Raw genomic sequence first — 13749 nt, 5'->3', positions numbered from 1 at the left:
TTTCCTCCTCCTGCTGGGCTCATTGTGACTTAGGTCACGCCAGTGATGGGACGTTTGGCCCAGCTGGAAGAGATCGTGCGGGTCAAGACCATCCATTATTTTCACTGCCAACTGTTGAAACATGGAAAAGATAAGAGTCTTATTATTTACTACTTGTCTTTATCCAGACTAGGACAGCACACTCAGTCAAGGAATTCAAGGAGACGTCAACGATTAAATACAATACATTGTTGGGCAAATGGCAGGAAGTACTGAGCTGCCATATCATCTCTGTCTATATAAATACACTATTCTCATTACTACTCCATTTACAATGGTGATGTCAGTGGCAGTTTGCCTACACAAACTGTTGTGCTTTCACATTCAGTCTCCCTTCATCTACATTTGTAATCATCCCACAAGCTAGACATAAATTCAAAGACAAACCTGCATATTAAAACGTGTTATGTTACCATTAGCCGTGATAGGCTCTAAAAGATCTCCTGGGACAGTAGCAGGGCACTGCTCAGAAAATACTTGATACCAGGTTTTAGTATTTTTTTTTATATACACTTGATACCATTGTAAACGAGGGTCATTCCCCACTGGTTTCTCAAGGTGAAATAAGGGTTGATGACCTTTTTGTTTTTAGTTTAAAAACGTTGCTGAAGAATAAGGAAACCAAATTAAGGAAATAAAAAAACAACAAGAAAAACGTTGAATGCCTGCCCTGATTTAAAATCTCATTTTGCAAATGCTACTTTCCTAGTAAGCTTGGATACATTTTAGGAGCACATGTCAAGTAGCAGAAATCTCTAATAAATCAATGAATCAATGATGTTCTCAAATTGGTATCTCACTGCCTCTGCAAAGCTACAGCTCATCCTCTAACTCCTCGACATCTTCCTCTTGTTCATTTTCCCCCCTCCTCCTCATTCACCTTCTTCGCCTACTGCGCTCCCTCCTCCTGTCATATAGGACAATTGAATCAAAATAAAATAAAAACATAATTTGGACGGGTAAACAAACAACATAACACAAGTTCGAGAACAGCATGTAGGGAACTGAATTTTATGGCTGTTTAAAGCCCGGCCAATTGGAAGACAGAGGGGGCAGGGCTTCAGCAATTTCAGTTCTTACCGTGTACTAGAAGCCAATGTGTAAAGGGTGCTATGTCTTATTCAGCCGTTCACTGCAATCAGATGCTGCATGCATTATGCATGATTTGAGGCATTTTGTCCCAAAAATGTGTTTAGCAAATGTCAACCTGCTGGTGGCGCTATAACAGGCCAATTTGGAAAGTTTCACTGCAATTGGACGCTGCGTTCATGATGACAGACCGCACCTGCAAACATCAGCCAGACCTTCATCACATGACAAAAAAGATCATGTGTACCGATTTGAGTGATATTTAAATACAATCTGAAGGACTAATATATAAAAAAAAGCTCACCTGTTTGATGGCATTTCCTTATCCTGCTGGGCTCATTGTGACTTAGGTCACGCCAGTGATGGGACGTTTGGCCCAGCTGGAGGAGATTGTGCGGCTCAAGACCGTCCATTATTTTTACTGCCAACTGTTGAAAGATGGAAAAGATAAGAGTCTTTATTATTTACTGGGTTCTCACGTCTTTTACCAGTTTGGTTCTTAGGGCATCGATTCCAGCAAAGCGCACCCACAGTCAGTCTCTCTCTCAGGAGCATCGGGAGAGTCATAAAAAGGCTATTAACATACTTGGATCGTCTCTGAGTAGTTTTCAAGCCAAGTGCGAGATTGTGTCTGATCGTGTTGATCAACTGATCGTGTAAAATCCAGAACTAATCGGAGCCAAAATTGGCCAAACTTTGTCAAGAACCCCTAAAAATATATGATTTTTCAAAAATAGCAGATCTACAAGCTTGCAGTGTTGCCCCGAGGCCCCAGAAGTGCATACCTGGTCCTCCACTTCTTCTCCTCCTCTATCGAGAAATCCTAGTCTCCTCCCGAACACCATCACTATAGTCAGGGACCCACAAGCCCAAAAGCTCAAGGAATAGGGGTGATACCTGTGATGTTCTGCCGTACTTTTTATTTCTGTTTTATCTATTAGTTTGGTCATTAAGGTACACAGAATGACAGGCCTGCTCTGCCGGAAACATCGCGAAAAAAAGTTATGACCATTTGTATATTCACTGTCCCATCGACTTCACTATACAGGAAAAGAAAAATATTAAAAAAAGAAAATAAATGTGCTTTAAGTAGCATGTGAGGGGTCAAACTAGGGGTTCTTCATGATTCTGAATCCATTGCAAGCATTTGTTTTGCATGAAAAAACATTCTTAGGGCAAAATATCAGCACCCCAAAACTGTGAAAAGTGAAGATTTTTTGATGACTCATCACTTTTTAAAATTTTGGGGGGCCAAGATTTTGCCCAAGGAATGTTTTTCATGCAAAACAAATGCTTGCAATGGATTCAGAATCATGAAGAACCCCTAGTTTGACCCCTCACATGCTACTTAAAGCACATTTATTTTTTGTATTCTTTTCCTGTATAGTGAAGTCGATGGGACAGTGAATATACAAATGGCCATAACTAAAGAAAGGATAACTAAACTAGGGTTTGGGGCTGGTTAGGAGGTGTTTTAACACTGCCATGGAGCTTCGTTTAGAAAGTGAGGATGTATGAAGAGGAGGAGATCCAAGGTGCTGGATTTCACATGTTATGGTTTTTATTCTACAATAAATACAAAAGAATACATAATTGCGACCGTCAGGGAGCAGTTTACTATGAAAACCTCCACCGGCCGTCCGTCCGTCGGTCGGTCACACGTCACACGTCACACCTTTGCCCTGCTCATATCTCCGCATCAGTATATAGGGCTTGTTTGTTTATTGTATGACATCACGCCACATCATCAGCTGTGGACTCTGTGATGTCATCGTATCGCATCAGTATATAGGGCTTGTTTGTTTATTGTATGACATCACGCCACATCATCAGCTGTGGACTCTGTGATGTCATCGTATCTCCATATATGGCCATCTCCGTATATGGAGATATAAGTCGTCCATGCCCAAGTATGGGCTGGTGAGGTCAGACTTTGTGTGATGCGTAGGTTATCTCCATATATGGAGATTCAACATTCCAGGCAATGCTCTCTTCCCTGGTGAGAATTGCCCCTTTATATAGGGCTTGTTTGTGTATTGTATGACATCACGCCACATCATCAGCTGTGGACTCTGTGATGTCATCGTATCTCCATATATGGCCATCTCCGTATATGGAGATATAAGTCGTCCATGCCCAAGTATGGGCTGGTGAGGTCAGACTTTGTGTGATGCGTAGGTTATCTCCATATATGGAGATTCAACATTCCAGGTGTAACTATGGCTACCCGTATGACGTGAGAGGTGGAGGTTGTGATATTTGTGGAGATAAGCGACCAACGGTCGCTTATCTCCCGATTAGGGAGTCTTACTGGTTATTGCGACCGTAGGTCGCATTTACTACCAAAACCTCCACCAGCTGTCTGTGAGTGAGTCAGTCAGTCAGTCAGTCACACTTTTACCCTGCTCATATCTCCACAACCGTTGCCCCCATCCATGCCAAATTTTGCACACACACTCCTTGACTGCCAAACTACAACCTCCAAGGACCCCCGGAGCCCCAGGGACCCCCAGGTCCCTGGGGGACCCCCAGATGTAAAAAATGAACAAATGTGCTCACACGTCACACGTCACACTTTTTCCCTGCTTATATCTCCGCACCCGTTGACCCGATCCATGCCAGATTTTACACACACACTCCTTGCCTGCCAAACTACAACCTCCAAGGACCCCCAGAGCCCCAGGGATCCCCAGGTCCCTGGGGGACCCCCAGATGTAAAAAATGACCAAATGTGCAAAAATGACCAAATGACCACCCCAACGGGGCTGCTCACGGGGAATTCCCGGGGACCACCGACTCCTGGTGCTCCAGAACGGATGCAAAAGTGGTGGCGCCCCCAGTGGAGGACCCCCTGCCACTGCAGCGCACATAAAATGCCGTAACTCGGGCTAGGAGCGTCCGGGAGAGCCGGGGCCGGTACCTATTCGTCCGCCAAGGCAACGCGGGGACCCCACCCCTCATTTCTCACATGGCCCTATTCTAGCGCCACCTTCAGGCCGATTTTTAAAACACGTTTTTGGACACTGCTCCTACAGTTTTTGCCCTAAAATCACGAATATCACTACACAGCATGTCTACACTCATGTCATCAACATGGATCAGGAAGATTTTGGAAAAACACATTTTTGCCCTATTTGTGGAGATAAGCCACCTACGGTCGCTTATCTCCCGATTAGGGAGTCTTACTGGTACAATACAATTAAACAATACCTTAACAATTATTAATTAGCACTCTAGGGGGGAAGGGCACTTGAGCACGAGTACTAGACTTGAGCACGAGTACTAGACTAATACATCTAATTCTCTGCTTATTTAACACTATACATAACTAACCATAAATTACATTACACACGCACATCATCTCTAAGGTATCACAGACATCATCTCTTAGACATCAAGGTAAACAGTTAATGACCAGTAAGACTCCCTAATCGGGAGATAAGCGACCGTTGGTCGCTTATCTCCACAAATCGGCCAAAAGTTTGTTTTACCAATTATCAAGACATACGGGCAGTTGACAGTTTGCCATGGTTACTCATTGAAGTTGAATCTCCATATATGGAGATAACCTACGCATCACACTAAGTCTGACCTCACCAGCCCATATTTGGGCATGAGCAACTTATGTCTCCATATATGGAGATATGATGACATCACCCAGTCCTCAGCCGATGATGTGGCGTGATGTCATACAATACACAAACGAGCCCTACAGTATAAAGGGGCAATTCTTGCCAGGAAAGAAGCATTTCTTCGACTCAGACCTTATCGCCAGGGTTGGCTTATAGCAGCTGTCGGTAGGACCATATATGGATTCTGTTAGTGTGGATCTCCTAACAGGGCATCATCTGGGATACAATCCCTTTTATGCCCATATATGGAGATCCCTAACAGAATCCCTTTCATGCCCATATATGGAGATCCCTAACAGAATCCCTTTTACGCCCATATATGGAGATCCCTAACAGCATCCCTTTTATGCCCATATATGGAGATCACTAACAGCTAACAGAATCCCTTTTATGCCCATATATGGAGATCCCTAACAGAATCCCTTTTATGCCCATATATGGAGATCCCTAACAGGATCCCTTTTATGCCCATATATGGAGATCCCTAACAGAATCCCTTTTATGCCCATATATGGAGATCCCTAACAGAATCCCTTTTATGCCCATATATGGAGATCCCTAACAGAATCCCTTTTATGCCCATATATGGAGATCCCTAACAGAATCCCTTTTATGCCCATATATGGATATCCCTAACAGAATCCCTTTTATGCCCATATATTATGGAGAAATCCCTGCTCTGAGTATCTGACATCAGTGTGATGTCACCTGTTTATGCCCATATATGGAGATCCCTGCTCTGCGTATCTGGTTGCTATGGTAAACAGTTGGTTGCTAGGGTAAAAAAACATGGTTGCTATGGTAAACAGTTGGTTGCTAGGGTAAACAGTTGGTTGCTAGGGTAAAACCATGGTTGCTAAGGTGGTTGCTAACGTACACTAACAAACCAGCAACAACAGACTGTTGCCACAGCAACGTACACAAAGGTTTGTGTACACATGTGGTGTGATGTCATACTGATGCGGAGATATGAGCAGGGCAAAGGTGTGACGTGTGACGTGTGACCGACGGACGGACGGACGGACGGCCGGTGGAGGTTTTCATAGTAAACTGCTCCCTGACGGTCGCAACCAGTAAGACTCCCTAATCGGGAGATAAGCGACCGTTGGTCGCTTATCTCCACAAATAGGCCAAAAGTTTGTTTTACCAATTATTACACTCTATGTGAACATTTACATCAACAAATCCCAAGTACTATGCAGAACGACCCATTTCAAGTTTTTAATGTACAACAATATTTAGAAAATAGGTCTACAAGCTGACAGTCCTCGTCCCTTATATTCCCATAGGTTATATGGAGATCTCAGTGTTTGTCAGTCCTTGTTCATTTATGCCCATATATGGACATCTCTATATCTACTGTAACAGTCCTTGTCCCTTTATGCCCATATATGGAGATCTCTTAACTGTAAGTCCTTGTCCCTTTTATGCCCATATATGGATATTCCTGATGTCATCAGTATATGAACATATATGGGCTTTCTGATATGCCCATATATGGAGATCTCTTAACTGTAAGCCCTTGTCCCTTTTATGCCCATATATGGATATCCCTGATGTCATCCGTATATGCCCATATATGGGCTTTCTAATATGCCCATATATGGAGATCTCTGTATCTCCATATATGGGTATAAAAGGATACTTCAGGTCTGACATCAGGTTTGTTTATATTGGGTTGCTAGGTTTGACATCACAAACTCTATGGGCCATCTGACCTAGAAATCTATATTTGGGCATAGATGACTCATCGTGACCTCATCACACGTCGACCGCACGTGTGACGTGCGGTCGACCGCACGTGTGACCGACGGACGGCCGGTGGAGGTTTTCATACTAAACTGCGACCTTACGGTCGCAATAAACAGGTAACATTTCATCTCAACCAACAAAGGGCAACAAACAATATCATGAACTCACATAACCAATAAAATACAACACTAGGTACTCAAGAACGCACATCAGATACGCATAACATGGTGATTTAGGGTTTGGTGCCTGTGCCACTGCCTCCAGGCCTGCAGGCCAGGCTCTGCTGCTGCTGTGCTGTTGCCTCTGCTGCTGCCAAGGATAAACTGGATGACTGAATGCTTGGGCAGTATATATAGAGAGACACTGATTGGGGGAGTGATCACAGGTGTGGTGCATAAGTGTAGCCTGGTATACCAACCTAGATACTAATGCATCTAGCTAAGTAACTAACTGCAGTATCTATTCCCTCCTTGTTTTAACATGGGTGGATGATGGTATAGCTGCAGCGAGGCTAGCATGAGATAGCAAAATAAATCAAATAAACCCAAAACAAACAATCCTTTACCTCATTCGGATAACCGGGGGATGCTAGGTCAAAACAGAATTCCACCTTGGAACTTCGAATTCAGGCTCAATCAATCAATAGCAATGCAGCAAGCAGACACTGTGTGGACAATAAACCATTTTACTCAAACTGCTTCAATATTACTTAGGCTTCAACAAATGATTCTGAATGCTGCACAAGCTACAAACATTTCGTACCTTAGCATGCTGCCATCAAGCCCATGCTTGCTGTGTCACCACAAATCTGCACTCAACTCTGCAGTGTGTCTGAGTAAAGCTAGTGGGCGTCGACATATAGGTGAGGTAAAGGGAAGTTCCACAAGAAACCCGGAAATGCCAAAATAAAGCAGCAGAAATATCAAAATAAAGTAAACAAATAACAACAAAAACAAAATGACTTCAAATGAAAGAAATGGTAGGAAGTGCAAATAGCCCAGTGTCACCGACACTTACATATGATATATGTGACACCAACTTAATCGGGGGATATCTTAAAAAGTCCTGGAATAAATTCCTTACCAAAACATTTCTTCACCAATGTGTTTGTAAAGGTGTCTAGTAACATATCCAACAAAGACTGAAATTCAGTTTCCCTAGGAACATCTTTGACAGCTAGGGTAATTCTGGGTCTCATTCACTCACTATGTCTACTATAAGGGAAAAAATCACTCCCAAAAAATATGCTTTAAGTGGGATGTGAGGGGTCTAACTAGGTGTTTTTAATTATTCTGAATCCATTGCAAGCATTTGTTTTGCACAAAAAAACATTCATTGGGTTAAAAACAGCCCATAAAATGATGGTTTAGTGATGAGTCATCACTTTTGGCAACAGTCCGCCATTCCGAAACACCGCTATTCCGAAGCAGGGTTAGGGTTAGGTTTAGGGTTAGGGTTAGGGTTAGGGGTAGGGTTAGGGGTAGGGTTAGGGTTAGGGTTAGGGTTAGGGTAAGGGTTAGGGTTAGGGTTAGGGTTAGGGTTAGGGGTAGGGTTAGGGTTAGAAGTCAACGTTCGGAATAGCGGTGTTTCGGAATGGCGGGGTGTAACCATCACTTTTCACAGTGGTATATGGGGGCCAAATGAGGCCATTTTAACCATGATAGATCCATTAAAAACACCCATTATTTTTTCTGGTGACTCATACTACCCTCCTGAGCAGACCCTGTTTTTGGAGCGGTGAAAGCGCTCCCAATAGACAGGTATGTCTGTGGCTGGCTATGTGGCTGGCTATGTGGCTATGTGGCTGGCTATGTCCGTAGCCTGGCAATACCTTGATTGGCCACACATGTTAAAGGAGGGGCGCTGTTGTGCAGGCACACACACACACACACACACACACACACACACACACACACACACACACACACAGTATAGCTGCTCAGATTCACCGCTCCACTTCGAACCGAGGTTTGATTTTTTTCATATATTTTTAATAATTTTGTTTTGTATTGAACTTTTCTCATTTTCCCAAAGAATTATTAAAAATAAATGAAAAGGGTTATAGAGAAAACACGACCTGCTCACATATTAGGAGGGTAGTATGAGTCACCAGAAAAAAATAATGGGTGTTTTTAATGAATCTATCATGGTTAAAATGGAGTTTGAAGTTACAATGGGTGTGTATGTGGAGAGACCCTGAGCCTGAGGGGGCAGATAACATTTACATCAAATATCTAAATATTGAATGAAGTAAATTAAAAACTGTTCAGGGTGTTCATAAAAGCCTGATTAGATGATAGTGACCAAAAGTTTTTTTTGAAAGTGCACGGAATATCCCTTTAATTATTTTGTTGTCATCCTGGATGGCTTGGTTCTAAGCCACGCCCACTGCGTGAAACACTGGGACACTCCGGTAAGCTCAGCTGCTTCTGCTTCATAGCGGACTCGGAGTCGACAACGTCACTCGCAGCGGTATATTTAAAATTTGTAAGTATCAAATCATTAATCAACGTGTTATTTTTTGATGTACAGTACTACAGTAGCCTACTTTTTAATTTTCAGTTAGCCTACAACGTTGTATAAAGTTTGTTTACACCCCATCTGTGAAAAAGGGGTAAAAGTAGCCTTCGATCTGACCGTTATCATTGTGGAGTGCGCTCTGGATGGTGTGTGGACTGTGGAAGCCCGACATATGACCCTAACACACGGCTTGCGTTATGTTGTCCTCCCGTACTCAACCGGGAGGAACCTTTGATTGATTGATTGAATATTTTATTAGACAAAAATGGAGAACAGTCAATACAATTGAAATGTAATACAGTAGCCTACAGTTAAACACTCTGTGTCTAAAAGGAACGTCCCAAATAACTTTTACGTTGGAAGCCCTCGGTATTTTACTGGGGCAGCTCAGACAGTTTTCAACCTTTCATCCAGTGTTGGGTGTAACGGCGTTAACGGGTTTTTGATGGACTGTTACTGGTCCAAGTGTGCGCTCTCATAGTTATGAGACTCTGTGGCCTAAGTCATACCAAATTGTAGGTCCTTGAAATTAAAACGTTTCAGAACCGCTGATCTCATCATCAGAGTTGTTTCTTTTCTTCTCATTTGAACAGCAACAGAAAAAGAAGCATGAGCAGTCAAGACAGGTGGGGAATACATAATGCATCAAGTGCCATGACGATGGATTATTTACCTCTGTGTACTGTGTGTGTGTGTGTGTGTGTGTGTGTGTGTGTGTGTTAACTGTGTTGTAGTCCTCTCTGTCGGGTGGAAACCTGTAAAGCACTTTGTAACCTGGTTTTGAAAGGTGCTATAGAAATAAAGGTTTTTATTACTTTTGAATTTGAAACTTCAATTTCTAAAGTATCAGATCCACAATCTCAAAACTGCGTTTCGAGCTCGTGGATTTCTTTTGATGCTGTAGTATGATCTTATTTACAAAAAAGCACATTTACAAAAAAGCACAAAAAGTTAGAATATTGAGATAAGAGGTTTCTGCCCAACAACATGCTTGTATTAAAAATGTTTTGTGCTATGGGATGAACACAGCCAGGGGAATCCATATTATATTATCATTTTTTACATGCAACTTGAGCTTATGTATTTTAGCAAATTTAGTAAATGCTTTAAGTTTTAAAATGGGGCTAAAGTGATTCAAACCAGGAAAAGACAACTGTCATCATATTGCTTCATTATAATCCACGATACCAAATCATAGGTAGTCTCAAATCATGATATCAATGTAATTATAATATTGATATTTTGCCGAGCTCTACTTAATATACTCTCTTGTGTGTGTCCAGTCGTCTTGTGTACTCAATAGCCATAACAGCCAGAGTCACAAGCTTTTCTGAGGACACTTTAGGATGTTGAAAACAAAGTGAGCCTGTTGTGAGATTGGTTTAATCACTGGCCACAAGCTGTTATGCCTATCATTGGTAAAAACAAAAAAGAAAAAAGGAGAAAAAAACGCACAGACCTCTGCACTATGTCTGCACACTTTCCTGTTCTACCCCGGATTTGAACCTAGGTTTCCTGCATAAGTTTTGAAATTGTATTCGCTGATCTAATAGACAGGTTTCTTGTTTACAAACATTGAGACTAAATGCACAGCTGACTGTATCATGTAATCAATTCCGTCCAATCCCCAAACCTGTTGTTTTGGGGAGCGCTGGTTTCATTGGCTAATTTTGGTACGGACCCTGCGCACGCATCTAGTTTTATCAGTGTAACGTGGACCAGAAACCCGTCTATAGAGCTTGCCTGTTGGAGGGGAGAAATTGAATTTTGACAATCGGGTCAAAATCTGCGTCAAACCAGAGACAGGATTGTGTCAAACCATACACAGTATCTAAATGTCTCTGTAGAAGAGCAGGGACACCAAACACAACCAATTCATTTTGTGTCTTGATACTAGAACACTTTTAGCAAATAATCACTAAATAATCATTTGATTGTTGTAGGCCTACTTGAAATAAGCCTCTCGTAAGTATGAACTTCAACTGAAATTCTGTCCTTGTTGTTTCCTCATGTGACCGTGTACGGCAGTGACAGTGGCTCCGAGCAGCAGAGCCTCGCCCACACAGAAGCAGCCCCCCAGGAGCCACCGTCCATGGTGATGGAGGCAGCTGCTAGCTCACAGGTGGAGCTGTACTCCTCGGAGTGTAAGTGGTTAATAATTAAATTGGCATAATCATTGCTATATTATAGCTGTGAGAGAGGTTATGTTAACCCATTTAGGCCTAGAATTATTGCCACGCTGCAAGCTTGTAGGTCTTTTGAAAAGTCATGAAAGTGTGTGCAAATATTTGAATAATATACAGGTATGTATTTTTTAAGTTAACATTTGTAACTCAAATTCTGCTTCTGAGCGGCCCCTGGAACTAAATATACATACATATACATATACATTTTGGGGGTCCTTGACATGAAAAAGTTTTAGCACCACTGACATAGAAACATAGGTTTTTCAAAAAAATAAAACCTTATAGAATCAGGTCAAAATATTCAAAGACGTGCACAAATGAGTGACCTTGTAGATAAGGCTAAAGTGGTTAATGTATGTTTTTTTATACATTATAATTTATATCTATCTACAAAGTAACTAGTAACTAAAGTTTTCAGTATTTGGATCCGAGATGTAGTAAATTGTGTGACATGTCACGCTCCATATATGGCAAAGATGTCATCAATATTAAGCCCATATCTGGGAATAAATACACTTATATGGTCATATTGTGTCAGCCTCATGATAACCAATGTTGGTTGTCGCAACGCAGGTCACACTTGCAAATTAATTCCGTCCTTGTCCATTTTATGCCCATGTATGGAGATCCCTGATATTAAGCCCATAGCTAGGAATGCCTACGTATAGACATATTGTGTCAGACTCTGTTGTTTCAGCGTCTTACTAGTATAGAGCCTGGTTGCTTGTACTGTGAGTATAAATGTTATATGTCATGTTGATTTCCATTGCTCATAACCTCTCATAATCTCTTCCTCTGAACAGACGTTGATCATATGTTTATGAATATGAAGAAGAAGAGGAAGAAGAAGGTAAATTATAATCTGGACGGGGTTGAACACTAAGTTAAAACGTAGCCTAGTTGTAACGTAAATGCCTTCTAAGTCAAGACTTACGCATTACTACATTTTCAGCTGTTGCAACACACAAATTAGTTCTAATGTATCTCTAAGTAACTACTAAATATTTGCACCCGCCTTTGGGCAGCACTAAGTCCTTACTAAGTAACCTATCTCTATGGGAGTAGAGCAACTACACCTATAACTACTAATGTGGAAGGCAGTATCGGCTATTTAATTGAATTCAACAATGAAATGAAAATGAATTAAGCCCTATACATTTCGGCCATTTGAAAATAGCCGATTTACAAGCTCACAATGCGTCTGCTATTAACTGAGTATTTCTATATTGCAGGATTGATACTTTTACTTGAGTAATTAATTTGAGTACTTTTTTCAACTGAACAGCATGTTAGCTGCGGGAGACATACAGAGACTTGAACGGTACTCTTCCTCCCCGAGTCTCCAAATGCATTGCCCGAACTGTAAACTCTGACTGCTGCAGCCTTCCTCCAACACTAACAAGGCTGTTCTCGTCTAGGATTTTTGAGCTTTTGTCAATGTCTTGTCCTGAGTTCAGCAGGTCTGGTGTCACTTTTACCCAGTAAACCAACATTTCAGCTGCAGTTAGCTCCTCTGCAGTGAGCTCTCCTTCCTTGGGTCCTTTGGCTTGAGCAGGCATTGGTTACAAACCTCTTCAACCATGCAGTTATTCTGAACACTGTTCTCAGTCTAATGTCTAACAGTGGTTCAGCTGGGCCAGTGCTTGTAAACTGTACTGCTACTGCATGTGAACTTAGTCCTAAGCTCAATATTTGCATTACCAGCAATACACTCCTCCTCATGTGTGTCTGTGGGTTCAGCTGACATTGTGTCTAGGGCTGTCCAGATCGGGATCGGGAGATCGGGATTGGAGGAGATCGGGGCCGATTTCAAAAGATCGAAATCGGGAGAAAAAGATCGGGAAACACCTTGTCTTTATATATTTAAAAATATATATAAGCTGATGAGCTTTATTTGATACAATGCTGCACTAAGTGAAAAAAGAAGCTTGGATAGAATGGATACTGTTATTTAAATTAAAAAACAACCTTAAGGGACAACATAACAGCATTTTTCTTTTCTTTTTCCTTAATGCATTGCCGAAAGATCAGATCGGGAAGGATGGGGATTGATTCGGGAGCAAAAATCTGGGATCGGGATCGGGAGCAATAAAACGTGATCGGGCCATCCCTAATTGTGTCAGTAATTAGGGATGCCCCGGGGGTCCGTTCCACCACAGCTGACTCTGGATGAGATCGTCAACGCTCTGACTTCTGGTGAGTCAGCAGGATTGTTTTTGCCATTGATATGTGACCATGACTCTGGGTTTGTCAGATTTTGGATTTCAGTCACTCTATTTTCCACAAATGCTTCCATTTCTGTGCTGTGCTGCGTATCCAGTGTTAAGTGATCAGTGAGTCTGTCCACATCTTGAGCTGGTTCAACTGAGGTTGAATCAGCAACCTCAACTCTCGACTTTGATGCTACAAAGCTTGTCACAATTTCCCCGTCTTGGTTCTTTCCTTGCATGTACAGCACTAAGCCTTTTCACTAGCATCACAGTATATGTGTAGTTCTAGTGACTGCTTGTGGATTTCAAAGTGATACCACC

Source organism: Nannobrachium achirus (assembly GCF_963921795.1).
Source record: "Nannobrachium achirus genome assembly, chromosome: 3".
Lineage (NCBI taxonomy): Eukaryota > Metazoa > Chordata > Actinopteri > Myctophiformes > Myctophidae > Nannobrachium > Nannobrachium achirus.
This window is presented reverse-complemented; position numbering follows the sequence as displayed.